Below are 25,901 nucleotides of genomic sequence, written 5' to 3' on the forward strand. Positions count from 1 at the left end.
AAACGAATACTGAGAAAAAGAGTTGTTTTTTCGTTTTCTTATTTTTGGTTTTATTTTGAAAAACGAATGAACGAATGATACACGGATTTCGTAGTTTCTCTCATATATTTATGTCCAACAACCAAGTCCATAGCTACCAGACACAAAACTCTTCCAACCTCCACTGCCTTCTTTAGAACTGCTGTAAGAGCCATTTTTTATGTTGTGTAGGTATTTACTTTTCCACAAGGGTGCAGTATTGTTTGAGTTCCTTTCTTTTACCCCAGAAGCTGCCCCAGCTGTCTGAGATCAGGAGAGCTGATTAGTTTGAGTTGAGTGGTGGTGGGAAAGACACAGTTTTTACATGACAGCCAGAGAATCAATAGGAAGCTTTTTGTTTGTCAACTTACCTTATCCTTTTTGTTGAAATAAACGGGAACCTCACCCAAAGACATCATAACCTTCTCAACCTTTCTTTTTTATTCACTCTGGAATCGAGTTAAGAACCATCCCAAACCACCATCAGGTGACAAGTTTTGTTTTTTGAATAGTCACCACACAAGTAAAAACTGTTTGCCCTGGATGGAGGACAAGTAAAGAGCTTTGCCTCGGATGGAAAGAGGCTGCTGTGTGGATCAAGAGGAGGCCATGGAGCTTGCAACCCCTCCCCCCTCTTCACCAGACAGAGCCAGATGAGAAAGGTAAAGGAAACAGCAGACAATAAAACTGCACGAACAAAGAAACTGAGCCTGTTTGAGTGATTTAATGGAACTGGACTGTGTTGATGCATTGGATTTTGGAACTGGATGTCATGGATGTTGATGAATGGAAAAAGTAATGAAAATGGAAAGCTAATTGGAAAATGGAGGAAAAGGGGCGGTGCGTGGCGCAGTGGGTAGAGCGGCTGCCCCATGTAGAGGCTACAGTCCTCGCCGCAGGCGTCCCCGGTTCGAATCCCGCGTCGGGCAGACCTTTCCTGCGTGTCATTCCCCCTCTCTCTGCCTCCCCATTTCCTGTCTATCTCTACTGTCATCACTATCAAATAAAGGCAAAAAAGCCGAAAAATATACTTAAAAAAAGAAAATGGAGGAAAAATAATCATCACCTGTGAATGACTGCTATTGTCCTGCTGACGTCACATGTTGACATACTGACAGTGTGGAAATGGAGAAAAATGCTGATGTTGAAAATGTTATTCTTGAGGAGTGTGTTGTAAAAAGTGATGTTGCAAAACTTGAGGAGCGTGCTGTAAAAAGTGATGTTGCAAAAAGAGAGAGAAAATTAACTGCAAAAGGTGTTTCATTTCTAATTGAAAACCTACAAAAGAACCGGAAGTTAACCTTGAATCAAGCATCCAAAATCAAGTTGCAGATTGATAATCTGTTATCTGTCAAAATAACAACTGATTCTTTGAGCAATGTTGAAAACCTGTTAAAGGAGTTTAATAAACTGTGTGATGCTGCTGCTGAAACTCATGATGCATTGATGGAAATGCCACTGCCTGAAGAAGAATGTAAAAGGCAGCAAACATGGTTTGAACAGAAATTTAAAGCAAATGAAAAGTTCATGTGTGATGTGTATAAATGGTTGAAGGATGCTCAAACACATTGTGACAAAAAGTCCGTACTTCAGGAGGATGAGATTCAACCCAATGATAGTATTTCAAATGTTTCCCCCCTTGGAAAAACACGGGTCTCATCTAAGTATAAATCTTCGTCTAAATCTTCCATCACAAGTTCTGCATGCTTACGAGCAAAGGCTGAAAAGGCAGCACTAATCCAACACATGGCTGCTCTAGAGAGGAAACATGCACTGGAGGCTCAAGAGGAAAAACTGCATGCAGAACAGGAAAGATTTAAAAGACAGAAGGAACAACTGGAAATGGAAACCCAACTAGCTGCTGCTACAGCTAAAATAGCCATACTGGAAAGCAGTGTGGTGGGAAGTGGTTCTACACCATCCGATGGAATGAACTCATATTTCAATAAAGCCACAAAATCAAAAATGGAAATGTCACAAAGGTCAATGTCAGAACCAGTGCAACAACCACCCTCACAGCAACCACCCTCACACCTGCATGATGCACGCCCTAAGGAAAGAAAATCTGCCCAAACACAACCATGGGAAAACCTCACTTCACTACAACCCATGCAATCCCTACAAAGACCACCAGGAGGCCATACAACTGTCTTCAATTCACTGCAAGGTCACAGGTCAAGCAATGTTTGTACCATACCACAAATGAACACAAATGAAAATGAAATACAGGACATTGGCAACATTATGCAGCGACAAACAGAAATCACTGCTCAGCTGGTTCAACAACAACACTCAGCATCTCTTCCACCTCGAGCAATACCCATATTTGATGGTGACCCTCTACAGTATGGATCTTTTATCATGGCCTTTGAGCAGGGGGTTGAAAGAAAAGTCAATCATCTTCAGGACTGCTTGTACTACCTAGAACAGCACACCAGGGGGCAGCCTAGAGAACTGATCAGAAGCTGCTATCACATGCCAAATGATCAAGGCTATCACAGAGCCAAGTATTTGTTAAAGGAACACTTTGGCAATGAAATGAAGATTGGGGCAGCTTACATGGAAAAAGCTTTAAGTTGGCCACCAATAAAAGCTGAAGATGTTGGCGCTCTTCAAACATACATGTTGTTCTTGAGAGGATGTTGTAACATGATGGAAAGTCTACAGTATATGGCAGAAATGAATGTACCATCAAACCTGAAACAGCTTGTGATGAAACTGCCCTACAAATTAAGAGAAAGATGGAGAGCAGCTGTTTGTGACCCACAGGAGAGACGTGGAAGTAGAGTTTTGTTCTCTGATTTGGTCAACTTTCTGGAACATCAGATCAAAATTCTCTCTGATCCTGTTTTTGGTAACCTACAAGACACAAACTACACTTAAAGGAAAAGCTCCCCCAAGATTTTCACCCAGGAATAAAAATCCAGCAACTGTGGCAGCTGTAAGCACTTCAGCAGGTATAAGGTCTGCAGAAACACCGCTCTTCCATGCCTTTTCTCTATCAAAAAGCAAGACTAAATCATGTTGCCTATGTAAAGAGGATCACGCAATAGAAGATTGTGTACATCTTAAGAACAAAGTGCATCATGAGAAACTTGATCTTTTAAGGCAAAGTGGTGTTTGTTTTGGTTGTCTAAAACCAGGTCATATCAGCAAGAGCTGCAAAAAACGTCTAACATGTGATGTATGTAACTTCAGACATCCTACAATGCTTCACAATCCAGCTAAATTCAGAACATTTGAACAGTCAAACAACACTTTGTCCCTCAGCAGACCTGTGCTCGCACTGGGGCCGGTACACAGAAATGTGTTCTCTCAATTGTACCTGTACAAGTAAAGGTTAAGAATGGAAACAAAATTTTGACCACTTACGCTTTCCTTGATCCAGGAAGCTCAGCTACCTTTTGTACAGAACGCCTGATGAGACAGCTGAACATGGACAGTATCCAAACACACATCTTCCTGCGAACTATGGGACAAGCACATACTGTAAAGACTCATGTTCTGACTGGACTGGAAGTAGCTGGTTATGAGGACAACAGGTTTCTAGACCTACCTGAGGTTTACACTCAACAAACCATGCCAGTTACAAGAAACAATATTGCGACAGAAAAGGATCTCAGAAGATGGCCTTACCTGCGAAAGATTAAAGTTCCCGAGCTTGAAGTTGGAGTGGATTTGTTGATTGGCACAAATGCCTCAAAGCTTTTGGAGCCTTGGGAAATCATTAACAGCTGTAATGATGGACCCTATGCTGTTCGGACCCTAATGGGGTGGGTGGTGAACGGCCCACTTAAAGGAAGTGGAAGTGATACAGGGAAGAATGGCTGCCCTACTGTCACTGTCAATAGGATCTCCATTGATAAAGTGGAACAGTTGTTAATCACACAATACAACCAAGACTTCAATGAATGGTCATGTGATGACATTTTAATGTCAAGAGAAGATATGAGGTTTCTCCACATTATGGAAAAAACAATTTCAAGAGAAGATATGAGGTTTCTCCACATTATGGAAAAAACAATTTGTCTTGAAAACAACCATTATCTTGTTGACTTACCCTTTAAAGTTGATGATGTCATAATGCCAAACAATCGGTGCATTGCTGAACAACGAGTCATGAGTTTGAAAAGAAAGTTTCAGAGGAACAAGGAATATCATCAGGAGTATGTGCACTTCCTTAATGATGTCATTAAAAGTGGTTATGCGGAGCAGGTGCCTCAACAGCAACTGAACGGAACTGAAGGTAAAATCTGGTACATACCACATCATGGGGTGTATCATCCCAAGAAGAAAACATTGAGAGTTGTATTCTACTGTGGAGCAAGTTTCAAAGGCACATCTTTGAACAGCCAGCTGTTACAAGGTCCTGATCTCACAAATTCCCTCTTTGGTGTTCTTCTGAGATTTAGGCAAGAAGCAGTTGCCATCATGACCGACGTTCAAGCTATGTTTCACCAAGTCCAAGGGTCTCATTTATAACCGTTGCGTACGCACTAAACAGGGCTGAAAGTGGCGTACGTGACTTTTCACGCCAAGGTTGTGATCTATAAAAAACAAACTTGACGGGAGAATGTGCGCAGCTCTAAGCAAACTCTGAGCCATGCGTACGCATGGTTTGGAGGAAAAGGGGAATTGGCGACACAGACGGTGTGGTGGTGAACTGAAGTCAGACTCAGGTAATGATGAGTGAGAAGAACGATTATGTTTTTATTATCGGCCGTCACACATTTAATTTCAACCCGTATTTTGCATCGGACTGGTGTTTCAGAAACATCTTCTTAGAATCTAACTTAAAATTCAAAATCAAAATTCCCTCTCTATATTTAATCACCACCGTCTCTCCGTCATATTGTCCACTCAGAGCGCAGGAGGAGGAGAGGACGCCGCGGCTGCATGGGATAAATACATGGTGTAAATAACTACATGTTCCTATGATACTGTGAACATATGATCGAGAGTCAATTAAATCTCAAACCCTGGGGAAAAAAATCCAGTAATCGTTCGCACAATTGTTACATTCTGTTTTCTTGTTATCAAGAGAAGTGTCATGTTTGATCCTTCCTCAGAATGTAACTGATTCTGCTAATTATTCAAAGTTTTATCGATCAGTCTAATTACTGTAAATAATACAGCGGTGAACCCCGTGCGTAATTCTGCACCACGGCACCACTGGAGGAGAAAGGAGGGAGAGGGAGATGAATGGTTAATAACTCGTTTCAGATTAGAACTGTTGTCATTGTTGTAACTATGTGCTGAACCGGGTCCAGCATTAGAGAGGCAGCGCACCAAAACAACACCTCGTGCGCTCTTTGCCGCTGACGCCGTTAACAGCTGCAGCAACACGTCACGTCGCCACTTTCACACCTGCAGCTAATTTCACAACACCAACAGAACAAGAGCACGTCAGGCTCATTGACATGCAGATCACATTCATGTGGTGGTTTGCATTGACCATCTACGGTTAAAACAGGGCGTGTACAGGGCGGAACGTGAAGCGGATTCAGCTGCGCACACTTGTAGGAACTCTGTGATTTATAAAGGGAAGTTTGCCTGCAAGTGTGCGTACGCAGGGTTTTATAAATCTGAATATTTACTGGCGCACGCAAAACTTGGCTTTTGGGCGTACGTACCCTTTTAGTAACGATCCCACGCACAGTTTTATAAATGAGACCCCAAGTGTCTCAGAAACATGTTGATTTTCTCCGGTTTTTGTGGTGGCATAATGGAGATGTGACGCAACCTTTGGTGGACTTCAGAATGAAGGTTCATATTTTTGGAGCAACTTCATCACCAAGCTGCGCCAATTATGCATTAAAGAGAGTTGCTGATGACAACACGGCTCATTTCAGTGACGAAGTGTTACAGACCATCAAGCAAAACTTTTACGTGGACGATTGTTTAAAGTCTGTGTCTTCAGAAGAGGAAGCTTTGCAAATGCTACAAGATCTCACTGCTGCATGTGCCAAAGGAGGCTTTCGGCTCTCAAAGTGGATGAGCAACAGTCGAGCAGTTCTTGCCAGCATCCCTGAAGAAAATCGTTCCAAAGCAACCAAAGAGCTCAATTTGGATAAAGACAACTTACCTGTTGAAAGAGCTCTTGGATTGCACTGGTGTGCAGAAACAGACATGTTCATGTTCAAGATTGCACTGGAAAGTCGTCCATGTACCCGCCGTGGAATCTTGTCAGTGGTTAATTAGGGCCACGGGCAATCGCACCGGGCACTACAGTGCCCGGGCACTACTGTTATTGTGTGGATTTTTTCCTAGTTAGTGTGACTGCTGAAGCAGTCACACTATTGTTCTTCTGTTTGGCCATTTTCTTCCGCCTTTTTACGGTCTTCTTCTAGTCCTTCATACTTTGTGCTATTTCAACAATTCATATATCAAAACGTGCAGCTTTTTTTGAACTTTATCGGCATTACTTTTCTCTTTTTAACTATTTATACTTTTTCAAATATTTAACTTTTTCTGATTTTTTTCAGCTTTATAATGTGTGTGTGTTGCGTCTAACGAGCAGAGCCAGAGTGGTGTCAGAGTGGATAGAGGCAAAAAAACATTCTAGAGTTTTTCTGGCTAAACTGTCAGCACGGCCACAAATTAAACTCTAGACAAATTATTTTCTCCAGTTTTGTAGCCACACTTGTCTTCTGGCTAAAATTCTGGTCAAAAATGCAAAGAGACTTAGATAATAATTTAAAATATTTTTTAAATGCAGCCAGGGAGCTCTCTGCTCCCATTCAGCTCAATGCATTTTTTTCACATCAGCAGGAGAAGGAGCTCAACTTTGTAACTTGCCATTAAGTGCTTTTTAATTCATTTTAATTCACCAAAAAATAGTCACAGGTCACAAAAAAGTCCTCTTCTTACTTGGTGTGGCTAATTTATACTAATTACTCTTTATTTTAAACATCATTGAAAAATCTCACATTCATCAAAGTCTCAACCTCTCTTCTTCACAACTACACTGTAGTGTAGGGGTTAGGGTGGATGCTTGCCAACCCTAAGGTCACTGGTTCGAATCCAAGGGAAGAACTCTTGTTATGTTATGTTGAATTCTGCTCTCCTCCCCCGCCTTCAATTGGTTACAGGTGTTTGTTATCTCCTTGATTACTCATACCAGTTTGCAGCACATCATCACATTACAATGAATGACAACAGTCTTGAAAGCAGTGTGCTCTCTGTAGCCGAGTGGCAGAGTAAAGGCTTAGTGATTATATGGTCATGGGTTCGATTCCTGCCTCAGTCATTTCACATCATTGCTTGACTTTTGATTCCAATTATTCAGCTGTCATTGGACAGTCTTTGATTCCTCATAGTATAAAGCTCATTGTAACTCAGGTTCTCTGTGGCCATATGGTTAGTGTGTTAGGTGTTGTGCTATTTCAACAATTCATATATCAAAACGTGCAGCTTTTTTTCAACTTTATCGGCATTACTTTTCTCTTTTTAACTATTTATACTTTTTAAAATATTTAACTTTTACTGCAAATTAAACTCTAGACAAATTATTTTCTCCAGTTTTGTAGCCACACTTGTCTTCTGGCTAAAATTCTGGTCAAAAATGCAAAGAGACTTAGATAATAATTTAAAATATTTTTTAAATGCAGCCAGGGAGCTCTCTGCTCTCAGCCCAATGCTGAGAGTTCTCCACAACTCTGTCTGTAGTCCAGTTGGTTACAGGTGTTTGTTAAGAGACGCATTAATTGCTTCTGCCACCGTTTGCAGCACATCATCACATTACAATGGCAACATGCTTATGTCTGTGCTCTCTGTGGCGAAGTGGCAGAGTAAAGGTTTATTGATCATGAGGTCATGGGTTCGATTCCTTCCTTTTTTTTTTTAAGCAGAAGCCAGTGATCCTCTTATCAAAGGTTTTCTTTACCCCTCACATACTGTCTCTGTCTGTAGCCTAGTGGTTAGCTTGCTGGTCTGGAGACCTGAAGGTTGCTGGTTCAAATCTTGCCTCAACAACAATTATAGTGAATTATTTTCCCAGTCGTCCTCTGTTGACTTCTGATAACTTGCTTCATGTTGAAACTGCTGCTCTCAGCCTGAAATTCACAGAAATTTTCATTCTAAGTCATTCAAGCTTGACTCTCAAGCTTTCTTGATGTTGACAGTGTAGTGTGAATAGTGTGAATGCTGGAAGCATTCACACTATTGTTATTCGGTTCGGCCATTTTCTGCCTTTCTTCGTCATGTAACTAGTCCTTCATACTTTGTGCTATTTCAACAATTCAAATATCAAATTGTTCAGCCTTTTCGGGACAGGTGTGCTATGTCTTTTCTCTTTTCAACTATTCATACTTTTTGCAATATTCAACTATTTCTGATTTTTTTTTCCCCATAGAGAATGCATTGGAACAGTCTTGAAACTCTTCAAATCTTCTTACTTCTTTCAGCCTTTAAAACGTCCACATACTTTAAGCTAGAGACTTCATTCAAATTCTGAGCTGTAGACAAACTTCTAATGTATTCATCCTGTATGTACAACTTTTTCATAGCTTGTACCGTTTTTGAGATAAATCCTTTAAAAGCACATGAGGATTTCTGACAAATTTCACACTTTTCAATGAGTGTGTATGGGGTTGGGTCAGAGTGAGTGACATTATCGTTAGAGTGAGAGGGATCGAAAAAACATTCAGGATTTTTTCTGGATAAATTGCCAGCACGGCCACAAATTAAACTCTAGACACATGATTTCCTCACCGGTTTGTAGCCACACTTGTTGTGTCTCATTTAATGTGTTCAAAACAGCAGACAGACTTACAGAATTGTCTCAGTGAGCCTAATTGTCCAGCTAGACCCGCTCCAGTGGCTCATCCACTTCAATAGAAAAGTAGGAGCTGATTTTTTTAGAAAAGCAGAAATGCCCCCCTTTTCTACCTTGCGACCCTGAGAAAAGTTTTTGCCCTACAAACATTTAATGCACATTGCCTCGCTCAGGAAGGTCTCCTTGCCCAGATGGTCAGATGGCCACATTCTGATTAGAGGTACGGTTCTCTTTTTCTGGGCTGTTTTGGGAAGCTGCTCAGAGCTCAAATCTCTCTGCTCTGCTCTGCTCTGTGTGCAGTTGGTCCAGCTGTAGGGGCCAGCTCGTTATCAAAGTCTATAAATAGAACAGTGCAGCTGCAGCCTGGCCGCTCGTTAAGATGTTTTTAAACACAGCCCCACACACACACATGATAAACCAGACTGACAGAGAATGTCCACGCACAAACACAGGCATCACACTCACACAGACAGACACACACAGACACTCACACACAGTCACACATGCACGCATACACAAACAGATAAACACACAAACACAACACTGTTCCACACAGTAAAATGTAAGCATGGTAGTCGCCATGGTAACTTCTGAGGGCAGGCTGCCACACAGGTGTAATCAATCAGATCATTAGGGAGAGAGGAGTTTTGTGGCGCTTAAAGGGATAGTTCACCCTAGAATGATATTTCGCTCATTATCTACTCACCCTCATGTTGACTAAGGGCTGGAAGAATTCTCAGAGTCCACCGTCCCTTCTCTGAGTTACAGGGGGTCTTGGCGTAGCAGTGCATGTCCATATAACGGTTGCAAAGGGACACCAGAGCTCTTCGTAAAAAAACACACACAAAAAAACATCCTGGTCCGTCCAAATCTCGCGTGATTCGCAGTAACCGCACTGACGCCGGCGCAAATCACGCGAGATTTGGACGGACCAGGAAGAGGAGCTTCGAGAAGCTTCCGCTACAAACAAGCTTAAAATATAGACTTATTTAATTTTTTTCGGGACAATTACGCAATTTGGGGCTTCAGCACAAGACGGACATTACATACGAGCATCATGGAGGTATTTGGATGTTTTTTTGTGTGTGTTTTTTTTACGAAGAGCTCTGGTGTCCCTTTGCAACCGTTATATGGACATGCACTGCTACGCCAAGACCCCCTGTAACTCAGAGAAGGGACGGTGGACTCTGAGAATTCTTCCAGCCCTTAGTCAACATGAGGGTGAGTAGATAATGAGCGAAATATCATTCTAGGGTGAACTATCCCTTTAACAGTTTTACTTTCTGCACATGTACACGCAGACAGAGAGACCGTCAGACTCACACACACACACACACACACACACACACAGGTTTTCAGCTCAAATTCATCAGGCTCTCAATTATTTTATACTTTTGATGTAAACATCTCCAACAACTTATATTTTTCTCATGAATTTAAGTTCAGACGTTTAGTCTTTCCAACTCTATTAATAATAGTACAATTACAGGTGGAGCCTGGGACATAGGATGCAGCTTTTAGCATGTGTCCTATCTATCTATCTATCTATCTATCTATCTATCTATCTATCTATCTATCTATCTATCTATCTATCTATCTATCTATCTATCTATCTATCTATCTATCTATCTATCTATCTATCTATACCCCTCCCTATTTTTTAACCCCTCTGTCTCCTTTCTTTCTTTCTTTCTTTCTTTCTTTCTTTCTTTCTTTCTTTCTTTCTTTCTTTCTTTCTTTCTTTCTTCTACTCCTTCATTTGTATTTTACGTAACTTTTTATATCCTTCCCTCTCTATCCATCCATCCATCCATCCATCCATCCATCCATCTACCTCTTTCTATCTATCATCCCCCTCTCTCTTTTTCTTCTTTCTTTCTTTCTTTCTTTCTTTCTTTCTTTCTTTCTTTCTTTCTTTCACTCCATTTCTGTCTTTTTACTTCTTTGTTTGTTTGATTGTTTCTTTCTTTCTTTCTATTCCTTTTCTCTTCCTTTGTTTTTACTCCATTTCTTTCTTTCTTTCTTTCTTTCTTTCTTTCTTTCTTTCTTTCTTTCTTTCACTCCATTTCTGTCTTTTTACTTCTTTGTTTGTTTGATTCTTTCATTCTTTCTACTCCTTTTCTCTTCCTTTGTTTTTACTCCATTTCTTTCTCTCTTTCTTTCTTTCTTTCTTTCTTTCTTTCTTTCTTTCTTTCTTTCTTTCTTTCTTTCTTTCTGTCCTTTTCTTTTTTCTCTCGTTTCAATCTTTCTTTCTTTCAACAATTTCTTCAGCTCATTCAGCATTGCTTCCAGCATTCACACCATTTCCATTCTTGGAAATGTTTTTTCTAGTTAGTTGTTCTTCTGTTTGGCCATTTTCTTCCGCCTTTTTACGGTCTTCTTCTAGTCCTTCATACTTTGTGCTATTTCAACAATTCATATATCAAAACGTGCAGCTTTTTTTGAACTTTATCGGCATTACTTTTCTCTTTTTAACTATTTATACTTTTTCAAATATTTAACTTTTTCACAAAAAATCTCACATTCATCAAAGTCTCAACCTCTCTTCTTCACAACTACACTGTAGTGTAGGGGTTAGGGTGGATGCTTGCCAACCCTAAGGTCACTGGTTCGAATCCAAGGGAAGAACTCTTGTTATGTTATGTTGAATTCTGCTCTCCTCCCCCGCCTTCAATTGGTTACAGGTGTTTGTTATCTCCTTGATTACTCATACCAGTTTGCAGCACATCATCACATTACAATGAATGACAACAGTTTTGAAAGCAGTGTGCTCTCTGTAGCTGAGTGGCAGAGTAAAGGTTTAGTGATCATATGGTCATGGGTTCGATTCCTGCCTCAGTCTTTTCACTTCATTGCTTGACTTTTGATTCCAACTAGAAAAAGCATTTCCAAGAATGGAAATGGTGTGACTGCTGATAGCAACTGAACGCTGTTGCAGAATTAGCAAATAGTGCAAGCAGTGATCACTATACAAATGTTTGACCAAGGTCGGAATCGAACCCACAACCTCATGGTCATTAGACTTCCACTCTGCCTCTAGGCACTCTGCTTTCAAGACTGTTGTCATTAATTGTAATGTGATGATGTGCTGCAAACTGGTATGAGTAATCAAGGAGATAACAAACACCTGTAACCAATTGAAGGCGGGGGAGGAGAGCAGAATTCAACATAACATAACAAGAGTTCTTCCCTTGGATTCGAACCAGTGACCTTAGGGTTGGCAAACAGCCACCCTAACCCCTACACTACAGTGGAGTTGTGAAAAAGAGAGGTTGAGACTTTGATGAATGTGAGATTTTTCAATGATGCTTAAAATAGAAAGAAATTAGTATAAATTAGCCACAACAAGTAAGAAGAGGACTTTTTTGTGACCTGTGACTATTTTTTGGTGAATTAAAATGAATTAAAAAGCACTTAACAGCAAGTTACAAAGTTGAGCTCCTTCTCCTGCTGATGTGAAAAAAATGCATTGAGCTGAATGGGAGCAGAGAGCTCCCTGGCTGCATTTAAAAATATTTTAAATTATTATCTAAGTCTCTTTGCATTTTTGACCAGAATTTTAGCCAGAAGACAAGTGTGGCTACAAAACTGGAGAAAATAATTTGTCTAGAGTTTAATTTGTGGCCGTGCTGACAGTTTAGCCAGAAAAACTCTAGAATGTTTTTTTTGCCTCTATCCACTCTGACACCACTCTAGGTCTGCTCGTTAGACGCAATACACACCCATTATAAAGCTGAAAAAAATCAGAAAAAGTTAAATATTTGAAAAAGTATAAATAGTTAAAAAGAGAAAAGTAATGCCGATAAAGTTCAAAAAAAGCTGCACGTTTTGATATATGAATTGTTGAAATAGCACAAAGTATGAAGGACTAGAAGAAGACCGTAAAAAGGCGGAAGAAAATGGCCAAACAGAAGAACAATAGTGTGACTGCTTCAGCAGTCACACTAATTATTCAGCTGTCATTGGACAGTCTTTGATTCCTCATAGTATAAAGCTCATTGTAACTCAGGTTCTCTGTGGCCATATGGTTAGTGCTCAGCCTGAAATTCACAGACATTTTCATTCTAAGTCATTCAAGCTTGACTCTCAAGCTTTCTTGATGTTGACAGTGTGCAGATCATTAACAGACAACAGTCTCTGCAACTGTGTGTGCACAGTGGCCTAGAGGCAGAGTGGAAGTCTAATGACCATGAGGATGTGGGTTCGATTCTGACCTTGGTCAAACATTTGTATGGTGATCACAGCTTGCACTATTTGCTAATTCTGCAACAGCGTTCAGTTGCTGTCAGCAGTCACACCATTTCCATTCTTGGAAATGCTTTTTCTAGTTAGTGTGACTGCTGAAGCAGTCACATTATTGTTCTTCTGTTTGGCCATTTTCTTCCGCCTTTTTACGGTCTTCTTCTAGTCCTTCATACTTTGTGCTATTTCAACAATTCATATATCAAAACGTGCAGCTTTTTTTGAACTTTATCGGCATTACTTTTCTCTTTTTAACTATTTATACTTTTTCAAATATTTAACTTTTTCTGATTTTTTTCAGCTTTATAATGTGTGTGTGTTGCGTCTAACGAGCAGAGCCAGAGTGGTGTCAGAGTGGAGAGAGGCAAAAAAACATTCTAGAGTTTTTCTGGCTAAACTGTCAGCACGGCCACAAATTAAACTCTAGACAAATTATTTTCTCCAGTTTTGTAGCCACACTTGTCCTCTGGCTAAAATTCTGGTCAAAAATGCAAAGAGACTTAGATAATAATTTAAAATATTTTTTAAATGCAGCCAGGGAGCTCTCTGCTCCCATTCAGCTCAATGCATTTTTTTCACATCAGCAGGAGAAGGAGCTCAACTTTGTAACTTGCTGTTAAGTGCTTTTTAATTCATTTTAATTCACCAAAAAATAGTCACAGGTCACAAAAAAGTCCTCTTCTTACTTGGTGTGGCTAATGTATACTCATTTCTTTCTATTTTAAGCATCATTGAAAAATCTCACATTCATCAAAGTCTCAACCTCTCTTCTTCACAACTCCACTGTAGTGTAGGGGGTAGGGTAACTGCTTGCCAACCCTAAGGTCACTGGTTCGAATCCAAGGGAAGAACTCTTGTTATGTTATGTTGAATTCTGCTCTCCTCCCCCGCCTTCAATTGGTTACAGGTGTTTGTTATCTCCTTGATTACTCATACCAGTTTGCAGCACATCATCACATTACAATGAATGACAACAGTCTTGAAAGCAGTGTGCTCTCTGTAGCCGAGTGGCAGAGTAAAGGCTTAGTGATCATATGGTCATGGGTTCGATTCCTCCCTCAGTCATTTCACCTCATTGCTTGACTTTTGATTCCAATTATTCAGCTGTCATTGGACAGTCTTTGATTCCTCATAGTATAAAGCTCATTGTAACTCAGGTTCTCTGTGGCCGTATGGTTAGTGTGTTAGGTGTTGTGCTATTTCAACAATTCATATATCAAAACGTGCAGCATTTTTTTAACTTTATCGGCATTACTTTTCTCTTTTTAACTATTTATACTTTTTAAAATATTTAACTTTTTCTGCAAATTAAACTCTAGACAAATTATTTTCTCCAGTTTTGTAGCCACACTTGTCTTCTGGCTAAAATTCTGGTCAAAAATGCAAAGAGACTTAGATAATAATTTAAAATATTTTTTAAATGCAGCCAGGGAGCTCTCTGCTCTCATTCAGCCCAATGCTGAGAGTTGTCCACAACTCTGTCTGTAGTCCAGTTTGTAAGGTGGCCGCTTACCAACCCCAAGGTCACTAGTTCGAATCCAGGCTGAGCAATCTTGTTATGTGATGTTGAATTCTGCTCCCCTCCCCCACCCTCAATTGGTTACAGGTGTTCGTTAAGAGACGCATTAATTGCTTCTGCCACCGTTTGCAGCACATCATCACATTACAATGGCAACATGCTTATGTCTGTGCTCTCTGTGGCGAAGTGGCAGAGTAAAGGTTTATTGATCATGAGGTCATGGGTTCGATTCCTTACTTTTTTTTTTAAGCAGAAGCCAGTGATCCTCTTATCAAAGGTTTTCTTTACCCCTCACATACTGTCTCTGTCTGTAGCCTAGTGGTTAGCTTGCTGGTCTGGAGACCTGAAGGTTACTGGTTCAAATCTTGCCTCAACAACAATTATAGTGAATTATTTTCCCAGTTGTCCTCTGTTGACTTCTGATAACTTGCTTCATGTTGAAACTGCTGCTCTCAGCCTGAAATTCACAGAAAATTTCATTCTAAGTCATTCAAGCTTGACTCTCAAGCTTTCTTGATGTTGACAGTGTGCAGATCATTAACAGACAACAGTCTCTGCAACTGTGTGTGCACCGTGGCCTAGAGGCAGAGTGGAAGTCTAATGACCATGAGGTTGTGGGTTCGATTCCGACCTTGGTCAAACATTTGTATGGTGATCACTGCTTGCACTATTTGCTAATTCTGCAACAGCGTTCAGTTGCTGTCAGCAGTCACACCATTTCCATTCTTGGAAATGCTTTTTCTAGTTAGTGTGACTGCTGAAGCAGTCACACTATTGTTCTTCTGTTTGGCCATTTTCTTCCGCCTTTTTACGGTCTTCTTCTAGTCCTTCATACTTTGTGCTATTTCAACAATTCATATATCAAAACGTGCAGCTTTTTTTGAACTTTATCGGCATTACTTTTCTCTTTTTAACTATTTATACTTTTTCAAATATTTAACTTTTTCTGATTTTTTTCAGCTTTATAATGTGTGTGTGTTGCGTCTAACGAGCAGAGCCAGAGTGGTGTCAGAGTGGATAGAGGCAAAAAAACATTCTAGAGTTTTTCTGGCTAAACTGTCAGCACGGCCACAAATTAAACTCTAGACAAATTATTTTCTCCAGTTTTGTAGCCACACTTGTCTTCTGGCTAAAATTCTGGTCAAAAATGCAAAGAGACTTAGATAATAATTTAAAATATTTTTTAAATGCAGCCAGGGAGCTCTCTGCTCCCATTCAGCTCAATGCATTTTTTTCACATCAGCAGGAGAAGGAGCTCAACTTTGTAACTTGCCGTTAAGTGCTTTTTAATTCATTTTAATTCACCAAAAAATAGTCACAGGTCACAAAAAAGTCCTCTTCTTACTTGGTGTGGCTAATTTATACTAATTACTCTTCATTTTAAACATCATTGAAAAATCTCACATTCATCAAAGTCTCAACCTCTCTTCTTCACAACTCCACTGTTGTGTAGGGGTTAGGGTGGATGCTTGCCAACCCTAAGGTCACTGGTTCGAATCCAAGGGAAGAACTCTTGTTATGTTATGTTGAATTCTGCTCTCCTCCCCCGCCTTCAATTGGTTACAGGTGTTTGTTATCTCCTTGATTACTCATACCAGTTTGCAGCACATCATCACATTACAATGAATGACAACAGTCTTGAAAGCAGTGTGCTCTCTGTAGCCGAGTGGCAGAGTAAAGGTTTAGTGATCATATGGTCATGGGTTCGATTCCTGCCTCAGTCATTTCACATCATTGCTTGACTTTTGATTCCAATTATTCAGCTGTCATTGGACAGTCTTTGATTCCTCATAGTATAAAGCTCATTGTAACTCAGGTTCTCTGTGGCCATATGGTTAGTGTGTTAGGTGTTGTGCTATTTCAACAATTCATATATCAAAACGTGCAGCTTTTTTTCAACTTTATCGGCATTACTTTTCTCTTTTTAACTATTTATACTTTTTAAAATATTTAACTTTTTCTGCAAATTAAACTCTAGACAAATTATTTTCTCCAGTTTTGTAGCCACACTTGTCTTCTGGCTAAAATTCTGGTCAAAAATGCAAAGAGACTTAGATAATAATTTAAAATATTTTTTAAATGCAGCCAGGGAGCTCTCTGCTCTCATTCAGCCCAATGCTGAGAGTTCTCCACAACTCTGTCTGTAGTCCAGTTGGTTACAGGTGTTTGTTAAGAGACGCATTAATTGCTTCTGCCACCGTTTGCAGCACATCATCACATTACAATGGCAACATGCTTATGTCTGTGCTCTCTGTGGCGAAGTGGCAGAGTAAAGGTTTATTGATCATGAGGTCATGGGTTCGATTCCTTACTTTTTTTTTTAAGCAGAAGCCAGTGATCCTCTTATCAAAGGTTTTCTTTACCCCTCACATACTGTCTCTGTCTGTAGCCTAGTGGTTAGCTTGCTGGTCTGGAGACCTGAAGGTTGCTGGTTCAAATCTTGCCTCAACAACAATTATAGTGAATTATTTTCCCAGTCGTCCTCTGTTGACTTCTGATAACTTGCTTCATGTTGAAACTGCTGCTCTCAGCCTGAAATTCACAGAAATTTTCATTCTAAGTCATTCAAGCTTGACTCTCAAGCTGTCTTGATGTTGACAGTGTGCAGATCATTAACAGACAACAGTCTCCGCAACTGTGTGTGCACCGTGGCCTAGAGGCAGAGTGGAAGTCTAATGACCATGAGGTTGTGGGTTCGATTCCGACCTTGGTCAAACATTTGTATGGTGATCACTGCTTGCACTATTTGCTAATTCTGCAACAGCGTTCAGTTGCTATCAGCAGTCACACCATTTCCATTCTTGGAAATGCTTTTTCTAGTTAGTGTGACTGCTTCACACTATTGTTCTTCTGTTTGGCCATTTTCTTCCGCCTTTTTACGGTCTTCTTCTAGTCCTTCATACTTTGTGCTATTTCAACAATTCATATATCAAAACGTGCAGCTTTTTTTGAACTTTATCGGCATTACTTTTCTCTTTTTAACTATTTATACTTTTTAAAATATTTAACTTTTTCACAAAAAATCTCACATTCATCAAAGTCTCAACCTCTCTTCTTCACAACTCCACTGTAGTGTAGGGGTTAGGGTAACTGCTTGCCAACCCTAAGGTCACTGGTTCGAATCTAAGGGAAGAATTCTTGTTATGTTATGTTGAATTCTGCTCTCCTCCCCCGCCTTCAATTGGTTACAGGTGTTTGTTATCTCCTTGATTACTCATACCAGTTTGCAGCACATCATCACATTACAATGAATGACAACAGTTTTGAAAGCAGTGTGCTCTCTGTAGCCGAGTGGCAGAGTAAAGGTTTAGTGATCATATGGTCATGGGTTCGATTCCTGCCTCAGTCTTTTCACTTCATTGCTTGACTTTTGATTCCAATTATTCAGCTGTCATTGGACAGTCTTTGATTCCTCATAGTATAAAGCTCATTGTAACTCAGGTTCTCTGTGGCCATATGGTTAGTGCTCAGCCTGAAATTCACAGACATTTTCATTCTAAGTCATTCAAGCTTGACTCTCAAGCTTTCTTGATGTTGACAGTGTGCAGATCATTAACAGACAACAGTCTCTGCAACTGTGTGTGCACTGTGGCCTAGAGGCAGAGTGGAAGTCTAATGACCATGAGGATGTGGGTTCGATTCTGACCTTGGTCAAACATTTGTATGGTGATCACAGCTTGCACTATTTGCTAATTCTGCAACAGCGTTCAGTTGCTATCAGCAGTCACACCATTTCCATTCTTGGAAATGCTTTTTCTAGTTAGTGTGAATGCGGAAGCATTCACACTATTGTTATTCAAATCTTTATTCTCTTTTATTTTTATTAGTGTGACTGCTGAAGCAGTCACACTATTGTTCTTCTGTTTGGCCATTTTCTTCCGCCTTTTTACGGTCTTCTTCTAGTCCTTCATACTTTGTGCTATTTCAACAATTCATATATCAAAACGTGCAGCTTCTTTTGAACTTTATCGGCATTACTTTTCTCTTTTTAACTATTTATACTTTTTCAAATATTTAACTTTTTCTGATTTTTTTCAGCTTTATAATGTGTGTGTATTGCGTCTAACGAGCAGAGCCAGAGTGGTGTCAGAGTGGAGAGAGGCAAAAAAACATTCTAGAGTTTTTCTGGCTAAACTGTCAGCATGGCCACAAATTAAACTCTAGACAAATTATTTTCTCCAGTTTTGTAGCCACACTTGTCTTCTGGCTAAAATTCTGGTCAAAAATGCAAAGAGACTTAGATAATAATTTTAAATATTTTTTAAATGCAGCCAGGGAGCTCTCTGCTCTCATTAAGCTCAATGCATTTTTTTCACATCAGCAGGAGAAGGAGCTCAACTTTGTAACTTGCTGTTAAGTGCTTTTTAATTCATTTTAATTCACCAAAAAATAGTCACAGGTCACAAAAAAGTCCTCTTCTTACTTGGTGTGGCTAATTTATATTAATTTATTTTTGTTTTAAGCATCATTGAAAAATCTCACATTCATCAAAGTCTCAACCTCTCTTCTTGACAACTCCTCTGTAGTGTAGGGGTTAGGGTAACTGCCTGCCAACCCTAAGGTCACTGGTTCGAATCCAAGGGAAGAATTCTTGTTATGTTATGTTGAATTCTGCTCTCCTCCCCCGCCTTCAATTGGTTACAGGTGTTTGTTATCTCCTTGATTACTCGTACCAGTTTGCAGCACATCATCACATTACAATGAATGACAACAGTCTTGAAAGCAGTGTGCTCTCTGTAGCCGAGTGGCAGAGTAAAGGTTTAGTGATCATATGGTCACGGGTTCGATTCCTGCCTCAGTCATTTCACATCATTGCTTGACTTTTGATTCCAATTATTCAGCTGTCATTGGACAGTCTTTGATTCCTCATAGTATAAAGCTCATTGTAACTCAGGTTCTCTGTGGCCATATGGTTAGTGTGTTAGGTGTTGTGCTATTTCAACAATTCATATATCAAAACGTGCAGCTTTTTTTGAACTTTATCGGCGTTACTTTTCTCTTTTTAACTATTTATACTTTTTAAAATATTTAACTTTTTCTGCAAATTAAACTCTAGACAAATTATTTTCTCCAGTTTTGTAGCCACACTTGTCTTCTGGCTAAAATTCTGGTCAAAAATGCAAAGAGACTTAGATAATAATTTTAAATATTTTTTAAATGCAGCCAGGGAGCTCTCTGCTCTCATTCAGCCCAATGCTGAGAATTCTCCACAACTCTGTCTGAAACATGCTTATGTCTGTGCTCTCTGTGGCGAAGTGGCAGAGTAAAGGTTTATTGATCATGAGGTCATGCGTTCGATTCCTTACTTTTTTTTTTAAGCAGAAGCCAGTGATCCTCTTATCAAAGGTTTTCTTTACCCCTCACATACTGTCTCTGTCTGTAGCCTAGTGGTTAGCTTGCTGGTCTGGAGACCTGAAGGTTGCTGGTTCAATTCTTGCCTCAACAACAATTATAGTGAATTATTTTCCCAGTTGTCCTCTGTTGACTTCTGATAACTTGCTTCATGTTGAAACTGCTGCTCTCAGCCTGAAATTCACAGAAATTTTCATTCTAAGTCATTCAAGCTTGACTCTCAAGCTTTCTTGATGTTGACAGTGTGCAGATCATTAACAGACAACAGTCTCTTCAACTGTGTGTGCACCGTGGCCTAGAGGCAGAGTGGCAGTCTAATGACCATGAGGTTGTGTGTTCGATTCCGACCTTGGTCAAACATTTGTATGGTGATCACTGCTTGCACTATTTGCTAATTCTGCAACAGCGTTCAGTTGCTATCAGCAGTCACACCATTTCCATTCTTGGAAATGCTTTTTCTAGTTCTTACTACTTTCCGCCTTTCTACGGTTTTAAACTAGTCCTTCATACTTTGTGCGATTTCAACAATTCATATATCAAAACGTGCAGCTTTTTTTGAACTTTATCGGCATTACTTTTCTCTTTTTAACTATTTATACTTTTTAAAATATTTAACTTTTTCTGCAATTTTTTTCCCATAGGAATGCATTGAAAACATCTTCAAACTTTTAAAATCTTCTTACTACTTTGAACCTCTAAAACTTCAGCATACTTTCTCCCACAGACTCCATTTCACTTTTAAACTGTAGACAAACTTTTAATCTATTCACATATTACTCAGCTTATTGATATCTTCAACAGTTTTTAGGTATTTGGCTGTTTTAAAATCATTAAAATTTTCGACAAAATCCAGCTTTATAATGGTTGTGTATTGCGCTTAACGAGCAGGGCTTAGAGTGAGTGACATCATCGTTAGAGTGAGAGGGATCGAAAAAACATTCAGGATTTTTTCTGGATAAATTGCCAGCACGGCCACAAATTAAACTCTAGACACATGATTTCCTCACCGGTTTGTAGCCACACTTGTCGTGTCTCATCTGATGTGCTCAAAACAGCAGACAGACTTACAGAATTGTCTCAGTGAGCCTAATTGTCCAGCTAGACCCGCTCCAGTGGCTCATCCACTTCAATAGAAAAGTAGGAGCAGATTTTTTTAGAAAAACAGAAATGCCCCCCTTTTCTACCTTGCGACGGCAAGAAAAGTTTTTGCCCTACAAACATTTAATGCACATTGGCTCGCTCAGGAAGGTCTCCTTGCCCCAGTAGTCAGACCACATTCTGATAAGAGTTACGGTTCTCTTTTACTGGGCTGTTTTGGGAAGCTGCACAGAGCTCAAATCTCTCTGCTCTGCTCTGCTCTGTGTGCAGTTGGTCCAGCTGTTGGGGCCAGCTCGTTATCAAAGTCTATAAACAGTGCAGCTGCAGCCTGGCCGCTCGTTAAGATGTTTTTAAACACAGCCCCACACACACACATGATAAACCAGACTGACAGAGGATGTCCACGCACAAACACAGGCATCACACTCACACAGACAGACACACACAGACGCTCACACACAGTCACACATGCACACATACACAAACAGACAAACACACAAACACAACACTGTTCCACACAGTAAAACGTAAGCATGGTAGTCGCCATGGTAACTTCTGAGGGCAGGCTGCCACACAGGTGTAATCAATCAGATCATTAGGGAGAGAGGAGTTCTGTGGCGCTTATCAACAGTTTTACTTTCTGCACATGTACACACAGACAGAGAGACCATCAGACTCACACACCCAGACACACACACAGGTTTTCAGCTCAAATTCATCAGGCTCTCAATTATTTTATACTTTTGATGTAAACATCTCCAACAATTTATATTTTTCTCATGAATTTAAGTTCAGACGTTTAGTCTTTCCAACTCTATTAATAGTAGTACAATTACAGGTGGAGCCTAGGACATAGGATGCAGCTTTTAACATGTGTCCTATCTATCTATCTATCTATCTATCTATCTATCTATCTATCTATCTATCTATCTATCTATCTATCTATCTATCTATCTATCTATCTATCTATCTATCTATCTATCTATCTATCTATACCCCTCCCTATTTTTTAACCCCTGTCTCCTTTTTTTCTTTCTTTCTTTCTTTCTTTCTTCCTTTCTTTCTTTCTTTCTTTCTTTCTTTCTTTCTTTCTTTCTTTCTTTCTTTCTTTCTTCTACTCCTTCATTTGTATTTTACGTAACTTTTTCTATCCTTCCCTCTCTATCCATCCATCCATCCATCCATCCATCTACCTCTTTCTATCTATCATCCCCCTCTCTCTTTTTCTTCTTTCTTTCTTTCTTTCACTCCATTTCTGTCTTTTTACTTCTTTGTTTGTTTGATTGTTTCTTTCTTTCTTTCTATTCCTTTTCTCTTCCTTTGTTTTTACTCCATTTCTTTCTTTCTTTCTTTCTTTCTTTCTTTCTTTCTTTCACTCCATTTCTGACTTTTTACCTCTTTGTTTGTTTGATTCTTTCTTTCTTTCTTTCTACTCCTTTTCTCTTCCTTTGTTTTTACTCCATTTCTTTCTTTCTTTCTTTTTTCTTTCTTTCTTTCACTCCATTTCTGTCTTTTTACCTCTTTGTTTGTTTGATTGTTTCTTTCTTTCTTTCTACTCCTTTTCTCTTCCTTTGTTTTTACTCCATTTCTTTCTTTCTTTCTTTTTTCTTTATTTCTTTCTTTCTTTCTTTCTTTCACTCCATTTCTGTCTTTTTACTTCTTTGTTTGTTTGATTCTTTCTTTCTTTCTTTCTGTCCTTTTCTTTTTTCTCTCTTGTTTCAATCTTTCTTTCTTTCTTTCTTTCAACAATTTCTTCAGCTCATTCAGCATTGCTTCCAGCATTCACACCATTTCCATTCTTGGAAATGTTTTTTCTAGTTAGTGTGAATGCTGGAAGCATTCACACTATTGTTATTCAAATCTTTATTCTCTTTTATTTTTATTCTTACTACTTTCCGCCTTTCTACGGTTTTAAACTAGTCCTTCATACTTTGTGCGATTTCAACAATTCATATATCAAAACGTGCAGCTTTTTTTGAACTTTATCGGCATTACTTTTCTCTTTTTAACTATTTATACTTTTTAAAATATTTAACTTTTTCTGCAATTTTTTTCCCATAGGAATGCATTGAAAACATCTTCAAACTTTTAAAATCTTCTTACTACTTTGAACCTCTAAAACTTCAGCATACTTTCTCCCACAGACTCCATTTCACTTTTAAACTGTAGACAAACTTTTAATCTATTCACATATTACTCAGCTTATTGATATCTTCAACAGTTTTTAGGTATTTGGCTGTTTTAAAATCATTAACATTTTCGACAAAATCCAGCTTTATAATGGTTGTGTATTGCGCTTAACGAGCAGGGCTTAGAGTGAGTGACATCATCGTTAGAGTGAGAGGGATCGAAAAAACATTCAGGATTTTTTCTGGATAAATTGCCAGCACGGCCACAAATTAAACTCTAGACACATGATTTCCTCACCGGTTTGTAGCCACACTTGTCGTGTCTCATCTGATGTGCTCAAAACAGCAGACACACTTACAGAATTGTCTCAGTGAGCCTAATTGTCCAGCTAGACCCGCTCCAGTGGCTCATCCACTTCAATATAAAAGTAGGAGCAGATTTTTTTAGAAAAGCAGAAATGCCCCCCTTTTCTACCTTGCGACGGCAAGAAAAGTTTTTGCCCTACAAACATTTAATGCACATCAATGTGCTCAGGAAGGTCTCCTTGCCCCAGTAGTCAGACCACATTCTGATAAGAGTTACGGTTCTCTTTTACTGGGCTGTTTTGGGAAGCTGCACAGAGCTCAAATCTCTCTGCTCTGCTCTGCTCTGTGTGCAGTTGGTCCAGCTGTAGGGGCCAGCTCGTTATCAAAGTCTATAAACAGTGCAGCTGCAGCCTGGCCGCTCGTTAAGATGTTTTTAAACACAGCCCCACACACACACATGATAAACCAGACTGACAGAGGATGTCCACGCACAAACACAGGCATCACACTCACACAGACAGACACACACAGACGCTCACACACAGTCACACATGCACACATACACAAACAGACAAACACACAAACACAACACTGTTCCACACAGTAAAACGTAAGCATGGTAGTCGCCATGGTAACTTCTGAGGGCAGGCTGCCACACAGGTGTAATCAATCAGATCATTAGGGAGAGAGGAGTTCTGTGGCGCTTAACAGTTTTACTTTCTGCACATGTACACACAGACAGAGAGACCGCCAGACTCACACACCCAGACACACACACACACACACACACACACACACACACACACACACAGGTTTTCAGCTCAAATTCATCAGGCTCTCAATTATTTTATACTTTTGATGTAAACATCTCCAACAATTTATATTTTTCTCATGAATTTAAGTTCAGACGTTTAGTCTTTCCAACTCTATTAATAGTAGTACAATTACAGGTGGAGCCTAGGATATAGGATGCAGCTTTTAACATGTGTCCTATCTATCTATCTATCTATCTATCTATCTATCTATCTATCTATCTATCTATCTATCTATCTATCTATCTATCTATCTATCTATCTATCTATCTATCTATCTATCTATCTATCTATCTATCTATACCCCTCCCTATTTTTTAACCCCTCTGTCTCCTTTTTTTCTTTCTTTCTTTCTTCCTTTCTTTCTTTCTTTCTTCCTTTCTTTCTTTCTTTCTTTCTTCTACTCCTTCATTTGTATTTTACGTAACTTTTTCTATCCTTCCCTCTCTATCCATCCATCCATCCATCCATCCATCTACCTCTTTCTATCTATCATCCCCCTCTCTCTTTTTCTTCTTTCTTTCTTTCACTCCATTTCTGTCTTTTTACTTCTTTGTTTGTTTGATTGTTTCTTTCTTTCTTTCTATTCCTTTTCTCTTCCTTTGTTTTTACTCCATTTCTTTCTTTCTTTCTTTCTTTCTTTCTTTCTTTCTTTCTTTCTTTCTTTCTTTCTTTCTTTCACTCCATTTCTGTCTTTTTACCTCTTTGTTTGTTTGATTGTTTCTTTCTTTCTTTCTACTCATTTTCTCTTCCTTTGTTTTTACTCCATTTCTTTCTTTCTTTCTTTTTTCTTTCTTTCTTTCACTCCATTTCTGTCTTTTTACCTCTTTGTTTGTTTGATTGTTTCTTTCTTTCTTTCTACTCCTTTTCTCTTCCTTTGTTTTTACTCCATTTCTTTCTTTCTTTCTTTTTTCTTTCTTTCTTTCTTTCTTTGACTCCATTTCTCTCTTTTTACTTCTTTGTTTGTTTGATTCTTTCTTTCTTTCTTTCTGTCCTTTTCTTTTTTCTCTCTTGTTTCAATCTTTCTTTCTTTCTTTCTTTCAACAATTTCTTCAGCTCATTCAGCATTGCTGGAAGCATTCACACCATTTCCATTCTTGGAAATGTTTTTTCTAGTTCTTACTACTTTCCGCCTTTCTACGGTTTTAAACTAGTCCTTCATACTTTGTGCGATTTCAACAATTCATATATCAAAACGTGCAGCTTTTTTTGAACTTTATCGGCATTACTTTTCTCTTTTTAACTATTTATACTTTTTAAAATATTTAACTTTTTCTGCAAATTTTTTCCCATAGGAATGCATTGAAAACGTCTTCAAACTTTTAAAATCTTCTTACTACTTTGAACCTCTAAAACTTCAGCATACTTTCTCCCACAGACTCCATTTGTCTTTTAAATTGTAGACAAACTTTTAATCTATTCACATATTACTCAGCTTATTAATATCTTCAACAGTTTCTGATATGTGGCCGTTTTAAAATCATTAAAATGTTCGACAAAATCCCACTTTATAATGGTTGTGTATTGCGCTTAACGAGCAGGGCTTAGAGTGAGTGACATCATCGTTAGAGTGAGAGGGATCGAAAAAACATTCAGGATTTTTTCTGGATAAATTGCCAGCACGGCCACAAATTAAACTCTAGACACAT

This window comes from Trachurus japonicus, chromosome 10, assembly GCF_045865225.1.
Source record: "Trachurus japonicus isolate A0001 chromosome 10, Traja_1.0".
NCBI classification, from domain to species: Eukaryota; Metazoa; Chordata; class Actinopteri; order Carangiformes; family Carangidae; genus Trachurus; species Trachurus japonicus.